This window comes from Coffea arabica, chromosome 2c (genome assembly GCF_036785885.1).
Source record: "Coffea arabica cultivar ET-39 chromosome 2c, Coffea Arabica ET-39 HiFi, whole genome shotgun sequence".
Classification (NCBI taxonomy): Eukaryota; Viridiplantae; Streptophyta; class Magnoliopsida; order Gentianales; family Rubiaceae; genus Coffea; species Coffea arabica.
Window position 1 is genome coordinate 64,543,342 of NC_092312.1, and position 17,289 is coordinate 64,560,630.

Genomic DNA, 17,289 nt, shown 5'->3' on the forward strand with positions numbered 1-17,289 from the left:
TTTATTTATATTCCACTAAAATTAATTAATACACCTAGGTTTGATAGATTTCTTGATAGACTTGGTAAAAGTTTGATTCACTTGTGTGAATGTTTGGTGCGTAGGAGCACAACTTTCATGTTCATAAATTGGTGGCTTGTGGGATATCTCATTTGCAAGTCAATCGGACGAGGAGGTATATTTTGAGTCAAACTCAATTACTCTGGTTAATAAGGCATGGCAGACTGTTAATGAATGCAGAGAAGCAAAGGAGACATTTGCACCTGGATGGAAAGTGCACACTGCTGGATTAGAAGAGAATCAGAAATACAGGCGTTGAGAGGTTGTGAATGGATAAGCAGAATTTGGAAGCAGCTGGTACATCCAGCAAAATGGAGAGAATTTAAATCTAGAAGCTTGATACAGTGGATAGACTGGAATGTCAACGCAAGAGTGATGAGGGATCAAGAAGAGGTGTACTGGCCAATGCAATTCCAACGAGTTGTATACTGGGCATGGACAGCAAGAAACGATATGGTCCACAGACAGGAAAATGAAAGTGCAACCACACTTCCTGAGGCTACAGGCACTTGAAGCACAGGAGCTAAATCAGAAGCAGGGAATTCAAGGGTCGAAGGAAATGAAGCATATTAAATGTGAAAAGCCACTCAAGGATGAGTGAAGCTGAATGTGGATGGTGCATCAGTACAGAACCCCGGAGCTGCCAGTGCGGGAGGTTTATTCAGAAATGGACAGTGAAGATGGATGACAGGATTCAGTGCGAATATTGGAAAGGCAAGCAACTTTGCTGCAGAACTTTGGGCAATCCTATTGGGTATGCGGACTCTGCTGAGAGAAAGATGTGATAAAGTGATCATCCATCAAACCAGATTGACAAGTGGCATTATCACTGATACATGAGGCAAGGGGCGATGGCCAATATCGGAATCTGATTGAGAAGATTAGGAGCTTGCTGAAACAGGAGTTGGGAGTACAAGATAGTTCGTGTTTGGCATGAAGGGAACACGTGTGCAGATTACTTAGCAAATATGGGGAGGAGTCTAGCTCCAGGGATAAGTAATCTAAGGGAACCTCCGCGCAACCTAAGAAGACTACTAGGTCAGGATCTCTGCGGTATATCTTTACCTAGATTAGTTTCTGTGTAATGGGTCTATGACCCTCCCTTGCACTGGAACCAAAAAAAGAACTCAATTACTCAAACCTGTACATTGCGGGATCTTGTTAAATAGATTTCAGCAGGTCACTAGTCAAACATATTTACCAGTTGAAAATATGTGCTTGAGAAGAATGGCCGGAAATTTCTCCAAATTTAAAAACGGAGATTTTTGGTACTTTCTTTTTTAGGGGATCTATCTACGTACTTTAGTCATTTAGCAACAGGTCATTATAGAATACTGACTTCAACTACTAACTTTTGTAATGATAGTTTATATAACGAGCAAAGATTTTGGAGATTGGCTAGACCAGTACAAAGTAACTAAGAAAGCTGTACAAATCACATACAGCTTCATCAGTTGCTTCATCTCGTGGGGTTTGGTCCAAATTCTGTTTGTTCAAATGATATAACAATTGAAAGTTTTCTCCTACAGGCGAGTCATGCATGCATGAGATGTCCTATTGCATGCTATAATAAAATTATCATGATTTACATAGTAGCCTTAGAGATTGATATTCATAGAGGTAGGAATACAAAATGAAAGATCATTAATCATTAATACAATCAAATTGATCTTCTTCAAAATAATTTTTTTGTCGAAAAAGAAAAATGGTTTCTATGGTTGAAGCCAGCAATTTACAGGCCTATCCTTCGGTTTCACAGGTGGCAGTCAAGACTGCCCAATGCAGGAATGGTTTTTCTCGTCCTTAATCCATTGGACCAAATTGCTGAAATTCTTGCCTGAGCTCCCATCATTTTTATTATTATCAATAACCTTGGCTTCTAAATCTAAGGCCCTCTTTTTTGTATTCTCCACCAGTTAGAAGCTGCTCAATCTTATCCTTAATTTCTTCTTGTGGAATGATTCGATTTGCATCTCTCGTTCAAATCCTAAACCAATCATCCAAACGTCACATATGTAGCTCTCATTAAGGAACTGATCTGCAAAGTAGGGCCAACAGAGGAAAGGGACACCATTGCTTAAACCTTCGACAGTAGAATTCCAACCACAACGGCTGAGGAAGCAAGCCAACGAAGGATGGCTCAAGACCTGTTGTTGAGGAGCCCAGCCTGTCAGCCTCCCACGGCCTTGCATTCGATCTTTGAAGCCTTCTGGATATGCATTGTCTGTCTCGGTAGTTAAATCTTGTCTCACAGCCCACAGGAATGGCCTATTGGTGAGTTCAAGCCCAAGCGCCAGCTCCCTGAATTGTGTCGGATCAAAAACTGTGAAGCTCCCTAATGCAACAACATAAATGACAGATTGCGGAGGCTGCTTATTAAGCCATGCCAGCAATCTGAATCTTCAGGCCAGAAGTAGCCAACCGATTTTCCAAGTCGATTACTTGCCAAAAGAGGGCCTACACGTAGTAGTTGAGGAAATAAAGTGAAGGCTGCCGGCTCTAATTCACAACTTGTATTGCAGAACAGCCAATCTGCCAGTTTAGCTGTTCTGATTGATTTTAACAAGGTATCAAAAGCAAAATTTTGTAATGTGGGATCACTAAAGCAGGTCCAAAGAAGATGTTCAGGCTTCATGTCTGGTGTGGTTGGTGCCAACTTTATCATCTGCTTCTTCAATACGGCACCTGCACAAAAAAAGTCATGTTAAAGCCTTTTCAATTGAATTATAAAACAGCATAACGTTTGCAGTGTGATGACTATAAATAATTTATTTTCTTTCTCTAATGGTGTTGGCAAGGAATTATCGGAAATGAGTCAATCTTACCAGTGCTACTTATGATTCCATCATCTATGAGCTTCGGGATGCTGAATATTTGTGTCAACTGTAAAGCTGACGCTGGCCAAAAGGCTACTGCCTTGATTCTCATTTTCTTTGCAACTTCTAGTGCCAATCCCATGGTCTTATCAGCAATAATGCATGTGATTTTATCACTGTCAGATTGATTTATGCTCTTTATTAGAGACTCTAGATTCGCAGGCATGACCTGGTAAACTGATAGCGTCAATTTCATTACGTCATTTCTGTCTATTGGACTTGTATGGGCCAGCTCATTTGTGGGCAACCTAAAACACAAACCATCAAGACTTGAGGGTTTCTCAATTGAGACAGCCGCAAGAAAGCAATTTGATGAGAAGAATTCCAGCCGCACAATTTGCCAGAGAAACGAAGAGAGAGAAAGAGTGAGAGCTAGAGAGAGAAAATTCTTTGTAACTTTGAAACCTCAGTTGGAAGGTGATTTGAAATCCGATTGAGACGAAATTTTATACACACGATCCTCTCGTCAAACTCTACTCATCTACCCGTTCAGATTTCAGATTTTCTCTTCGTTTGGTAACACTTTTTAAACTCACTTCTTTGACAGTTATAGTATTTAGGGATGATTTTGCCGCAATTTTGTTTTGTTGATATTGGTGATATTATTGTCATCCGAATATTTCAGATAGACCTGTATATTTTCATTATTGTGATAGTGAAGATTTTGATTGGACTAGATCCCGTGATTTTTTCTAATTTGGGTTTTCCACTTAAAAAGTTTGGTGTCCTATGCCTTTTATTTTTTTTACATTTTATTATCACTGTTGACATTATTACTTGGTGATTTAATTTATTCCTATTTTAACTAATATTTGGGAAAAGAGGAATTTATCCTGGACTTATTCTGATATTATGTGCTTGTACTGGTACCCCTTCCCCAACAAGTGGTATCAGAGCAGTCGGGTTAGGCTGCTTATTTGTACTGGTTAAAAATGGATGATTCGGACAGTGGTTGCATGATAAAATTGAATGCTATTAATTATTCGATTTGGAAGTCTAGAATGGAAGACTACCTGTATTGTAGAGATTTGTTTGAACCTGTTCTAGGGGATAAAGGTAAACCAAATGATATGAGTGATGAAAAATAAGCTGTTATGCACAAAAAAACTGTTGATAATATTAGAAAATGAATTGGTCAAAATATTTTTCAACATATTGCTAATGACACCAGATCTGATATATTATGAAAAAAACTTGAAAGTATATATGAACGAAAGATCGGTTTGAACAAGGCTAGTTGTCTGAAGCAGATTACTCGAATGAGATATAAAGATGGGGAAGATATGACTGAACACCTGAGTAATTTTCAGGGATTGATAACTAGGCAACTACGTTAAATTTGGATTTGGATGATGAAGTGCAGGCTCTATTATTATTTAGTTCATTACCGGATAGTTGGAAACCATGGTGGTCTCCATCAGCAATTCAACTTTGAATGGTGTGTTGACCATAGTTATGTCAAAAGAGACCGTGATGAATGAATAGTTCAGGAGGAAGGAACAAGCAATTGCCTATGAGTCCCAGGCCTTGGTGACAGAAAAGAAAGAAAGAAGAGGAAGAAGCAAAAGTAAAGAACCCCAAAACAAGAATGACAAATCCAGATGCAGATTTGGGTCACGAAAAAATATTGCATGCTATTATTGTAAAAAGAATGGGCATTATATGAAGGAGTGCAGAATCTTAAAACGGGAACAAGTTGAGAAAAAAGATAAGGCGAAAGAAAAAGGTGATGAAGAGACTACAACAATTATGGTAGCTCATGATGATATGTTTGTGTTCTGTGATAATGGTCAGACGAATATTATTCATTATGACGGTGATTCATTATGACAGTTGATTCGAGTGCATCCTATCATGTTACTGCTCACAGACATCTCTTCTCAACCTACACCGAAGGAGATTTTGGATATGTTATGATGAAAAATGAGGTTTCATGCAAAGTTGTTGGCATAGGAGACATATATTTGGATACAGATATCAGGTGCCAACTGATATTAAGAAATACTCAACATGTTCATGATATTCGTTTTAATCTTATTTCTACAGGAAAACTTGACGATAAGGGTTATCATAACTTGCAAGGTGGAGGCAAATGGAAACTCAGCAAAGGAAATATCGTTGTTGCTAGAGGAAAGAAGCAGAGTACCCTCTACTTGATGCAAGCCAAGTTGGGAAAGAGAGAAGTGAATACAGTTCGTGATTCATCAATTGACCTTTAGCATCGGCGACTTGGACACATGGGTGAAAAAGGGATTCAAACACTTGTTCACAAACAACTGCTACCTGAAGTTAGAGGTAATGCACTTAAACCTTGTGTTGACTGCATTTATGGGAAACAACATAAAGTTGCATTTCAAAATTTTTCTCTATCTAAAAAATTGAATCCCTTAAAATTGGTGCACACTGATGTTTGCTATATGAAAGATAAGTCTCTTGGTGGTGCTGTTTATTTTATAACTTTTATTGATGACTTTGCTAGAAAGGTTTGGTATTTTGTTTTGAAATCCAAAGATCAGGTTTTAGATATATTTAAAGATTTTTATAGCAAAGTTGAAAGAGAAACTGACAAGCAGTTAAAGTGTATTCGTGCTGATAACGGTGGTGAGTACAGAGGACCATTTGAAATTTATTGCAAGTCCCGTGGAATTAGATTGGAAAAGACTGTGCCAAAAATTTCTCAAGAGAATGGAGTAGTAAAGAGGATAAATAGATCAATCACTGAATGGGTCAAATGTATGCTCTCTAATACTAAGTTGCCAAAATCCTTTTGGAGTGAAACAATGAGGACTGCGGTCGATTTGATTAATCTTTCTCCATTAGTTCCTCTAGATAGTGACATCCCAGAGAGAGTATGGACGGCAAAAGATATATCTTTTAAACATTTGAGAGTTTTTGGTTGGCGGACATTTGTTCATATTCCTAAAGATGAGAGGTCAAAACTTGATGTAAAAATCAAAGCAGTGTATTTTCTTGGATTATGAACATGAAGATTTTGGTTATAGATTGTATGATCCTGTTGAAAAAAAGCTGATCAGGAGTAGAAATGTTGTCTTCTTTGAAGATCAAACCATTGAAGATATTGATAAAGGTGACAACACAAAATCTTCAAATGACATTCCTACTATTTCAAATTCAGATCTTGATCCAATTCGAGTACCTATTGATTTTAATTAAGGGGGAGCTGAGACGAAGCAGAGAAAGGATGTTAATCATGGTGATAATCCTACTGCTGATGAACCTAAGCATGAAGCGCTACCTACTCCACTAGCGCCAACACAAGATGAGTTTAGGAGATCTACCAGAGAGAGAAGACCTTCTAGCAGATATAATCCTATGAATATGTGTTGTTAACAGATGGAGGAGAGCCAGAGTCCTATTGTGAGGTTTTTTAGAGTATGAGAACAAAGAAAATTGGTTGCGAGCCATGTAAGAGGAAATGGTATCGTTACATGAGAATCATACCTATGACTTAGTGAAATTGCCTAAGGGTAAGAGAGTTTTGAAGAACAAATGGGTTTACAGGTTGACAACTCAGGAGCATAGCTTAGAACCAAAGTACAAAGTAAGATTGGTTGTGAAGGGATTTAGTCAAAAGAAGGGTGTAGACTTTGAAGAAATTTTCTCTCCTGTGGTAAAGATGTCGTCAATTCGAGTTGTTCTACGTATTGCAGCCAGTTTAAATTTGGAGATCGAGCAACTTGATATGAAGACAACTTTCCTGCATGGTGACTTGGAAGAGGAGATTTACATGGAACAATCGAAAGGGTTCACAGAAAGTGGCAAGAAAATCTTGTACGCCGTCTCAAGAAGAGCTTATATGGGTTGAAATAGGCACCGAGACAATGGTACAAGAAGTTTGATTCCTTCATGATAAACCACGAGTACCACAAGATTACATTTGATCACTGTGTTTATGTGAAAAATTTTTCAGATGGTAATTTTATTATTCTCTTATTGTATGTTAATGATATGTTGATTGTTGGCCGTGATACGATAAAGATTGATAGGCTGAAGAAGAAGTTAAGTAAATCCTTTGCAATGAAGGATTTGGGTCCGGCTAGACAAATATTGGGGATGAAAATCTCACGAGACAGACAAAATAGGAAACTTTGATTGTCTCAAGAAAAGTATATTGAGAAAGTACTCAACATGCTTAACATAAGCAAAACTAAGAAACTCTCAACTCCACTTGCGGGTCACTTTAAAATAATTATCAAGTAGTGTCCTACAAGTGAGAAAGATAAAGAAGACATGAATAAGGTTTTCTTATGCTTCGGCTATTGGTAGTTTGATATATGCTATGGTTTGCACCAGACCAGATATTGCTCATGCAGTTGGAGCAGTCAGTCGATATCTCTCTAATCCTGGAAAGGAGCATTGGAATGCGCCGTCAAATGGATTCTCAGGTATCTCAAGGGAACTTCTAGATTGTGTCTATGTTTCGGCAATGGTAAAACTATATTAGATGGGTACACCAATGCAAATATGGCAAGTGATCTTGACAATAAGAATTCCACATCTGGGTACTTGATGATTTTTGTAAGGGGAGCAGTATCATGGCAAAGTAAGTTACAAAAATATATCGCCCTTTCCAGTTCAGAGGCAGAGTATATCGTAACCACTGAAACATGCAAGGAAACTCTTTGGTTGCAGAAATTCCTTCAGTAGTTGGGTATGAAGCAAGAGAAGTATAACCTTTATTGTAACAGTCAGAATGCTATTCATTTGTGTAAGAACTCTACATTTCACTCTCGGTCCAAACACATTGATGTGAGATATCATTGGATTAGGGAAGTATTGGATTCCAAGTTATTGACACTTGAGAAGGTGCATACAAATGATAATGGTGCTGACATGTTTACCAAGGAATTGCCTAACGAGAAACTTTTATTTTGCAGACAAGAAGCAGGTTTGGTAGAATCCCCCAAATGAGCTGGAGGGAGAGATTATTGGACTTGTGTGGGCCAGCCTATTTGTGGGCCAACCTAATACACAAACCATCAAGACTTGAGGGTTTCTCAAGTGACGGAATATATTGAGATAGCCGTAAGAAAGCAATTTGGTGAGAAGAATTCTAGCTACACAATTTGTGAGAGAAACGAAGAGAGAGAAAGAGTGAGACCAAGAGAGAGAAACTTTTTTGTAACTTTGAAGCCTCAGTTGGAAGGTGATTTGAAATCCGATTGAGACAAAATTTTATATACGTGACCCTCTCGTCAAACTCTACTCATCTACCATTCAGATTTCAGATTTTCTCTTCGTTTGGTAACACCTTTCTAAACTCACTTCTTTGACAGTTGTAGCTTTTAGGGGTGATTTTGTAGCAATTTTGTTTGGTTGATATTGGTGATATTATTGTCATCCGAATATTTCGGATAGACCTGTGTATTTTCATTATTGTGATAGTGGAGATTTTTTATTGGACTAGGTTCCCTGATTTTTTCCAATTTGTGTTTTTCACGTAAAAAGTTTGGTGTCCTGTGCCTTTTATTTTTCTTACATTTTATTATCACTGCTGGCATTATTATTTGGTGATTTAATTTATTCTTATTTTAACTAGTACTTGGGGAAAGAGTAATTTATCTTGGACTTACTCTGATATTGTGTGCTTGCACCGGTACTCCTTTCCGAACACTGTCCTCCCATGATTCCAATCCATCTGGGACTGACACCAGTTGCATCATAGCTGGTATATTGTCCTCCTACGATAATGATTTGGTAACTCTCTTGTGATTGAATTCGGTGTTTACAAGCGTAACCCTAATACCCTGCCTGACTAAGCACAAGGCCAGTTCCATTAAGGGAAGTACATGACCTTGTGCTGGATAAGGAATGGCTAGAACATGTGGATGAAGATGATTCATGATGTTCCTCTAATGCAGAAAATGTAGTATAAGAACTTCCCTACTTGTCCCACCATTTACAGACTACTAGGAAAATGCACATGCATTGCACATGTTGGTTAATCAATACTGAAACGAAACCTCTTTATTTAGTCATGAATTAACATTACTTAATTTGCCTTATGGATATATATATAATACTATTAGGAGTTGTGATTTAAAATTGGAAATATTCAGTCAATCATTCACATATTTTAGAATAGATGTATTAAATAGTTATTTTATTCAAAGACAAAAGAGTTTTTTCCCTTGAAATTCGGTTGTGATATGAGTTAATTAATACATGTAGGGATCGGTACACAGTTTAAGACAATTTAGAGATTACTTTTTGTTTAAAGAGATAAAAACCTTGCAAAGGCCTTTTTTCTATTTCTTCACATATGAACTATTTCTTCTCACTTTGTTGAATTACAACAATTTTTGCAATTTTAGGTTTTACATTGATTTTTTTATACACAACTCCTTTGTCTATCTCCCTCTATATCTTTGATTAAGAATATCCTTTGCATCTTCATGTTATTTGTCTCGTTTCATTCTAGACCTTTTATATTAACTTAAGATAAAGTTTTTATGTCTCCTTATTCTAGCTTTGTGTGGGAACATGTACGTGAGTTCTGTTCAACATGTGATGAATCTCTGGACCACTTATATTTCTTGCGTCCATATTCCAGGTATGTGTGGGAACATGTGCAACAAAAGTGTTTGGTTTACAAGCAGGCTCTTGAGTAGGATAGTGAATTGCAATGGATGATCATTGATTGCTCTCAGCAGAACTTTGTTTCTCAAGTAAGAAGGATCACATTTGCAGCTACTGTGTATCACTTGTGGTGGAGCAAGAATCAACAGGTTCTTAAGAAAATATTGCATTCTCCTGAGTGTATGGTTCATGTGATTCTTAAGGATGGCCGTGGTCTACTAATAGGATGGAAGAATATGAATAGAAAGCAAGAAAATTTACAACTATGCAGTGAATTTGATATTTCTTTACTTCATTGATGACATTGTAGAGACTTGTAATATAGATTATAGGTTTCCTTTCTTGATTTGATTTATTTGACTAAGGGACAATCCCTTGTATAGTGATCTATATGCTTTGCAATTCCAAAATACACCCAAGAGAAGGTTAGGTTAGGTGATAAGGTGGATGGGATTATAAGTAGAATGTTTTGAATTCAAAATCTCCCACTTAAAAAAAATTATCCATTATTTATCTTATCAAATTACAATAATGATAAGTAGCATATTTGTACACACACAAATTATTAGGTATTCAGTCTTTGAATGGCTAAAATTAAGAGAGTAAGAGTTTTTACATAATTTTTCAGGTATTCAACTTCTAATTAAATGGCCAACTGGTTTGAAAAATATAGTCTTCATATGCTTGCGCTTTGGTATGTATAATGATCCTTATCATACAATATTTTGTTGAATAATTCAAAAGAAAAAGAGAAGATTCCTTCAGAACATTATGAAAAACAAGAAGTAAATTTGGATCATATAAATGCACAATCAAATCTACAAAGCAGGGAGCAAATTATCCAGAAGGCTACTAAATTCTTGGAATTGTTGAGTTTTGATCACTGAACGATTAAAAGTTTGATTTTGACCACTGAACTATTTAAAGTTTAGATTCTAGGCCATTTTATCGGATTTAATCATTAACTATGCTGATTTTTTTTTGTCTCGTGAATCACGCGTGCACTCAGATCTAGCATAGTTAACGATTAAATCTGACGAAATAGCTTGAAATCTAAACTTTAGGTAGTCCAATGGCCAAAACCAGATTTTTAATAGTCCAGAAGTCAAAACTCAATGATTCCAAAAATTTAGTAGCCATGCTGATAATTTTCTCCAATCCGAATCTTCAAGCTAGAAGGAGCCAACCGATTTTCCAAGTCCCTTACTTGCCAAAAGAGGGCCTCCAGGTAGTATTTGAGCAAATAAAGTGAAGGCTGCCGCCTCTAATTCACAACTCGTATTGCAATCAACTAATCTGCCAGTTTAACTGTTATGTTAATTTTAACAAGGTATCAAAAGCAAAATTTTGTAATGTGGGATCACTAAAGCAGGTCAAAAGAAGATGTTCAGGCTTCATCTCTGGAATGGTAGGTGACAACGTTACCATCTGGCTCTTCAACACAGTACTGGCTGCACTAAAAAGCTTGACATGTTTAGAACCTTTTCAACTGCATACAAAATAGCAAAATGTAGAACTGATAGTAATAATACGTGCTATGATGATTAGCAGTTTGATGACTACAAATAATTTATCTTCTTTCTCTAATGGTGCTGGAAAGGAATTATCTTAAATGAGTCAATCTTACTAGTGCTACTTATGATTCTATTATCTATGAGCTTTAGGATGCTCATAGATATACTAGACGTGTTGTATTCATCATTGTCCAATGTGGGAGTGCCACCTCAACAACTGATACTTGTAATGATTGATGAATATAAGTGTTCTGCCTCGAGTCATGAGACTCATGACCGGTTTTTGCAGATGCATAACCGGCAACATTTGTATTAAAAAATGAGAGAAGTGGGGCCCGGATTTGAGAATCAAAAGAGCATATTCTTGTATTTAACCGTGCACATCACAAAAATTCATGGTCTTCCCAACAAAACTGTATCATACAAAATTCAATTTTTTTTGACAAAAATCAATTCTAGTTCTACCATAATTCAATTTTCCGAGGATTGGTTTCAAAGTTTGTTGTCCAAGTTGCATTCAATGCTTTCACCAACAGTAACTGAAGCGTTTGGAAATAAGTTATAAAAAATTTAATGAATTGAAAAGGTTGTTGGAAATAATAAATGGCATTACTTTAAACCTATACTACAAATTCTTCAAGAACGCCAGGAAAGGATCCACTACAATGCGTATGGAAGAAAAGTAGTAGAAAATCAACAAAGAAAACCTCTAATTGTAAACGTCAAAGAGCGCTAGGAAATGATCCACCACAATGCATATGGAAGAAAAGTGGCAGAAAATCAACGAAGAAAACCTCCCAAAGTTGAAAAGAAGGTAAATAATATTTATTAAATTTTGATAAAGACCATTGACAGGTGCCGAACCTGTGCAATAATAATTACTAAAAATCCTAATTACCACCACAATTAATTATAGAACAAATCCAAGTACTGGAGCAGGGACCCTAGGTGTGCAATGGGTTACTTGATTCACCCTGTTTCCGAAGAGTTTGCTTGATCCGATATACCAGATTAGTCTATAAAAATATTAATTTTGTGTACAATGGCAAGTAGGGCCGATTCCACAGGGAGCGGGTAGGAAATTATTTCTTTCCAAATTAGTAGAACGAAAATGGGGGATTTTCAATGGGAGGCAAATAAAAATGAAATTAAACCAATAAAATTCAAAACTAACTCACAAAGCACAATTCACTAAAAATAGCAATTAATAAAATTTCACCCAAAGGATCAACTGCTCAGGCATGGTCCAATTAAATACTCATCGATGCAAAGGTATTTCATCCATTCATCACCAGATTGGTTATAGTTATCAACAAACTCTGACAACCAGTCTTCCTTACTTTTTCGACAGTCAAGGTACGACCATTGACTGCTTCTCTAACCAGATAACAACCCTAGGTACGACCGTAGGAATTTAATTACCCAATTGCATTAAAGCTAGAAGAACCCAACCCTAACCAATAAACATGCTAAGAGGGTTTATTTAAATCAGATCTTGCGTTTTCCCATCATAAAACCAATTATGGTGGTTGCCACGAGGTGTTAATTAAATGAACAATTACGGATTCTATTTAATTAACGTGGCAGTAGACTATTAAATTAAATCAAATACCCGGCTGTTGATATTCAATTAATAAAATACCCATGAACAATTAATTCAGGAAACGCACGAATAGCAATAAATTGGAAGAAATAATGAAAATTTGATTAGATCTCACAAATATTATGGACCGCGCCTTCGCGTCAACCTTTGGGTAGAGGAGAAAATTAGCCGCTCCTCATCGTGTCAATCCCACGTGATTTAAATGAAGTCATTCAATTATTCGCCGAAGAATTGGGGAATGGGGAATTAATTGCAGTAACAACAGAGAAGGCCCTGCCTTCATCTTTGATCCGGAGCCACAAGTGTACGAACAAAAGCTAACGTAAATTGTGCAGAGTCAAAACAAAAGCCAAGGAGTCAAAGTGTCACAACCGAAAAGTTACAAAAGTCTGCAATTGCCTGACCCTCTCGAAAAGAAAATCAAAGCTAATCTATTCTTCTCTGCAGTTGCTGCCGAAGAAGAAAACAAAAAGCCAAGAAATGTGTCTGACCCAAAATTGCAGAAAAGTAAAACTAAGCTTAAAGTAGTGATAATCCTTGAATCCTGCTTTTTCCTCCTTTTTATAGCCGCCGCCCAAGAGAAGTAAAGAAAAATACGTCTGGAGCAATTCATCTAACAAAAGCTATCCCCTTTGGAGTTTTGATCCCACGCTTCGGGTTCACGTGGACCGGGGTCCGGCTTTTCGGTAACGCCTACCTTTTAAGGCGTGGCCACGCTCTGAGACGAAGGGTCTTCTAGAAATTTGCCTCCAGAGATCATTTTTAATGCCGACCACCTTTAATTCGTACAAATATGAAATATAAGTTAAACCTCAGTACTTAGCACAGTAATAGCCAAAATTAGGACAAAATAATACTGCAAAACGTGCCAAATAACGGCTCTATCAAATCCCCCCACACCTAGACAATGCTTGTCCTCAAACATTTCGGAGCTTAGAAGTACAACCAAGAGAGCAGAGGTTATGGAATAGTCTATACTAACACAAGCATCTAAGGTCCCTGACAATATCGCCGAGATTAGAACACACCGGACAAGTTGTAATTCAAAGAAGATATGTAATACTAGGAACTCTCAAATCAACATCGCGGAATGCCATTACCATAGGCTTGCACATTTGTCACATCTCCACCACTCAAAAGTGAACTAAATACATAAATCAAAAGGACTTTGATAAGGTTGTAATGGGGCTTAGGTAAAAAGCAGGATAGGAAAGTATAGAGAGGGGGTAATATGTTAAGAGACTGTCCGAATCCCACCATATAACCACAGTGCTTTACCGGAGGAGTTTCACAAACAAGGCGGTTTTCATTTGCTGTACACACTGAGCAAGTGCCCTTTTTTTTTTTTTTGCAAGGAAGCATATCTTGCAAGGCGTGGGCACGCCCTGCAAGCCAAAGTCGCCTGATCACTCCCTTCGTTTTTTTTTTTAGGGAGAATGCCTTGCAAGACGTGGGCACGCCCTATAAGACAGTCTTCTGATCAATGGCTTTTTGTCAATTTCTCCCCCTTTCACAAGGGTACCATCATACAGATCCTACTCTAACAACCCTTGCACCCCCAGATCTGTTTGCTTTGCACAAATGATGGAATTCAGACATCCCTTGACAACACAGGGGTAAACAAGAAAGTTTAAAGAGGTCTCGGGTTAACAAAAACGGATAACAACCAAAAGCGAAGGATAAAAGTTCAAATTAGTTCACTATTGGGAAACAAGGTGAATGCATGATTTTCTTTCGAAAGCTCAAAAGGTCAAATCCTAAATGCCCTTATCATTTTAAATGCATCTAGTTCAACAGAATGTGGTCTTGACATGTACAAAATAGCAAGTTCTAGAATGTTCATACCATGTGCGATACCCACTCAATCAAACAAAATAGAGCAAACAAGAATAATATGCTCAAGCAAGGCTCAAAAGCTCCCCAAAAGTTACAAGAATGGGTCAATTCCAGCATATTCAACATTCAATGACATTGCCAAGGGAAACAAAATGCACAACTAGCATATTTGACCACACACCCACTCACTTTGATTGTGTCATTCATCACAGCAACATGCCCCAACACTAACAAGCATAGAAATAAACCAAAAAGCCGACTAACTACAATGTTTTTCACTTTTTGTTTCCATTCATCCCATGTTGTTTTTTTTTTTGAGTAATCAAAGCAAAAAGAACTAATGAAAAAGAGAGAGAACTAATGGAAGCCACTCCCCCCACACCTAAGACCTACATTGTTCTCAATGTAGAAGAGACAAATAAAGTATTAGGAGGAAAGAAGAGAAACTTCCCTGACCACCGGGGAGGAAAAATGAGATACTAAGGCGGAGGGGGGTGAGGCGGGGTGAATCCAATGTGAGCGAAGAAGGCCGCCTGATTCTCTGCCTGAATGCGGGCGAAGACCTGGAGTGCCATAAGACGGCCATCTATTCTCGACACCTGGGTGTTGAGCTCATCAAAAGAATCCTGGAGGTCCTGGTAGCGGGGGTCCCCAGCAGGAGGAGTATGAGAGGAGGACGGACCCGCCGGATCCGAATGGGGTGGAGAGTCAGTGGAGGGTGCAGTGGTGGGCACCCGAGGCTGTGGCCCGTCCTCACCAGGGGGCGTAAACTGATAGACATCGCCCACTTTGAAAATAACCCCCATCCGCTCCAAACTGCGCAAATCCAGTGGCTCAATCTCTCGAGTTAGGGCAAAGTTGTGCTCCTTGTCGAGGTCTAGCAAGCCCAATCGAATGGCCAAGTGGGTAATGAGGGAGCCCAAAATGATCGATTTATTTCGCTTTTGAATGACTGATTCCATTTGAGTGGCTACCCAACATCCAAAATTAACCTTAACATTGTTGCGCATGCATCAAAGGAAGTAGAATTCTGCTTTGGTAAGGGTGCCGGAGGAATCTTTCCACCCCGAGAAATTGTGAGCCAAGAACCTGTGAATGACCTTCAAGACCGGATCCTTCAGTTGAGAGGCCTTGGACTGACTCGGATTATAAATTTGCCGATCCGTGGACCACTCTCTCCATATGTCGATGTACTCAGTCTTGAACGGTCTAGTGTAGTCACAAGCACTATTAATATAAGCTCCGGATGCAATGGTATCGTCACTGACAAACCCCAAAGTCAGATTAAACTGATTAATGGACATACTATACTGAGTGCCTTTTAATCTGAACTGAATAATCTCTGGCTCATCCAATGTGATGTAGTCATTTCTGATGAACTTGAAAGAGGAGTAGAATTCACAACACAGCTCCTCAAACGTGGGGTAGTTAATGATGAGATACTTTTGCCAGCCGATTGCCGAGAACAACTGTTCAACCTCTCGTGCAATTCGCAAATGGTCCAAGGTTGGGGCATGAAAGCACTTACAAGGAGTAAAAGGACGGTGCACCAAGTTGTTAAACCGGTCCTGTTGGGCCCTTGTAAGATTAGTGACCGGTTCCCCCCACTCCCCAGGGGACATGGTACTCTTATTCAGGCCCAAACGGGACCGAATGGTGGTTTGAACCGGGGCTCGTCTCTTACGAGGTTGGGACCCAGACGGCCCAGCAGTTGTCTTCTTAGGAGGCATTCGGAGACCACATGAAGAATAAATCAGCTCAGAGACAGCCAATCAACCACCAAGAAACAGATAGGGGACCACGGCCAACAAAAATTACTGAATATTCCGCAGCTCAACAGCAAAGGGGGACACAATTACCCCATCAAACAACAACCAGACAACAAACACCAACCAATGCCCCAATGCCGTCAATTAGCCGACAACAATAAAGAGGACCAATCCAACTCCCCTCAAATCAAGATATCAGTCAATAAAAGGCAACAATCAGCGAGCTACCGACCACGTGTAACAAATAATAAATTCACCAGAGCCCACAGATGTCTCAAGTATATAATCAATCCCAGGCAGATACGCGGACTCACACTTGCAGACAACAATTAAATGGTCCCCCAAAAACAAGCAATTATGTGTCAACCCAACACGAGTAGAAATTCAGCAATAAGAAATCTCATATCTTGGTCACATATAGCAACCGACCCCCAATTCAAAAACTAGTAGCAACAATCGAATATGATAAATGTACCACTTTCTGCCCACAACGGAGGAGAAGGACAAACGGCAGGGGGGCTAGTGGTGGAGTGACGGCGCGGCTGCGAGGGGGGTTGCGCGCTGCAGGAGCAACTGACCACGCGCGAGAAGGGTTGTGGCCAGCTGGGCGCGATGGGCGCACTGGCTGCGCGCAGGGGCGTGCTCCGGGCTGGTGCTGGTCGCGCGGCTGAGGGAGGCTGGCGCGTTGGGGTCGCGTGAGGCAGGCGCGGCCGCTTGGGCAGGTCTAACACACGCGAGCGGATGGCCTGCCCGACGCTCGCGCGAGCGGTGTGAGCGCGGATCTGATGCCGCACTGGCTGACGAAGCTCGAGGAGGGAGGAGTGGGCGCGCACGCGCGCTGGGGCTTGAGCTGGAGGCGCGATGTGCAGGGCTGCGTGCTGCAGGACACTTGCAGATCTGCTGCTGGGCCGCACGCAGGCTGCCAGGAGGAGCAGGCGAGCGGGGGCTGATGGCCTGACCTGGGCGCAGAGAAGCGGATTGTCGCGCGCGCGCGCGCGAACAACAGCGGACTGCGGACGGCGGCGGCGGCG

At 39.5% G+C, this 17,289-nt stretch overlaps 1 pseudogene; it reads right to left on the minus strand.

The window, feature by feature from the left end:
- Positions 1–1,826: 1,826 nt before the first annotated feature.
- Positions 1,827–8,800, minus strand: LOC113724502 (UDP-glycosyltransferase 83A1-like; annotated as a pseudogene).
- Between the last annotated feature and the right edge of the window lie 8,489 nt (positions 8,801–17,289).